The sequence below is a fragment of the Euprymna scolopes genome, chromosome 9 (genome assembly GCF_053919585.1).
Source record: "Euprymna scolopes isolate OS-2025 chromosome 9, ASM5391958v1, whole genome shotgun sequence".
Classification (NCBI taxonomy): Eukaryota; Metazoa; Mollusca; class Cephalopoda; order Sepiida; family Sepiolidae; genus Euprymna; species Euprymna scolopes.
The window spans coordinates 98444293-98444805 of NC_136490.1; the positions used below are offsets into that span (position 1 = coordinate 98444293).

Genomic DNA, 513 nt, shown 5'->3' on the forward strand with positions numbered 1-513 from the left:
GCTAATGTGTGGAAAGATAAACCTAGAGAAAGGGAGTAGGGAATTAGAGAGAGAAAGAGAGTGCGTGTGCATGTTTTATGTGTATCAGAGAGAGGCGGAGAAAGATAGAGGGAGGGGAGCGAGAGAGAGAGGGGCAGAGGAGGACTTCATTTGTTCTTAACGATTACGGATTTTCTACACTTTTTTTTTTTTCAAGACCTGGAGAATATTTTAAGGTCTGTAAAGGAGCCGAAAGCAGATGCGACGAAGTCACAACAACAACAGTACCGGCTTATATCGATGACCAACAACTACACACACACACACACACACACACAAAACAGATGTCGTTGTGGTCGTTTACGTTCATAGTGATTTATTTTTAGAAGGAGAACATCTTTAAAACTGCTTCTTTTATCGCTGAATATTTATCTTATTTTCATATCGATAAAAGAAAAGGAAACAATTATACGCAAAAGCACACTTTTCATAAACAAGAAACGATAAGAAAAACTAAAATATTCGCCGATTCAA

At 38.0% G+C, this 513-nt stretch overlaps 1 protein-coding gene across 1 annotated transcript in view; it reads right to left on the reverse strand.

Annotated features, from left to right (window-relative positions):
* The window catches only part of LOC145284790 (uncharacterized), a 256511-nt gene extending 256266 nt beyond the window's left edge, over window positions 1–245 (reverse strand). The window contains exon 1 of the mRNA XM_080133756.1: window positions 1–245. This exon is cut by the window's left edge and continues 1070 nt beyond it. The gene's annotated coding sequence lies outside the window, so the exon portion shown is untranslated.
* Window positions 246–513: the final 268 nt, after the last annotated feature.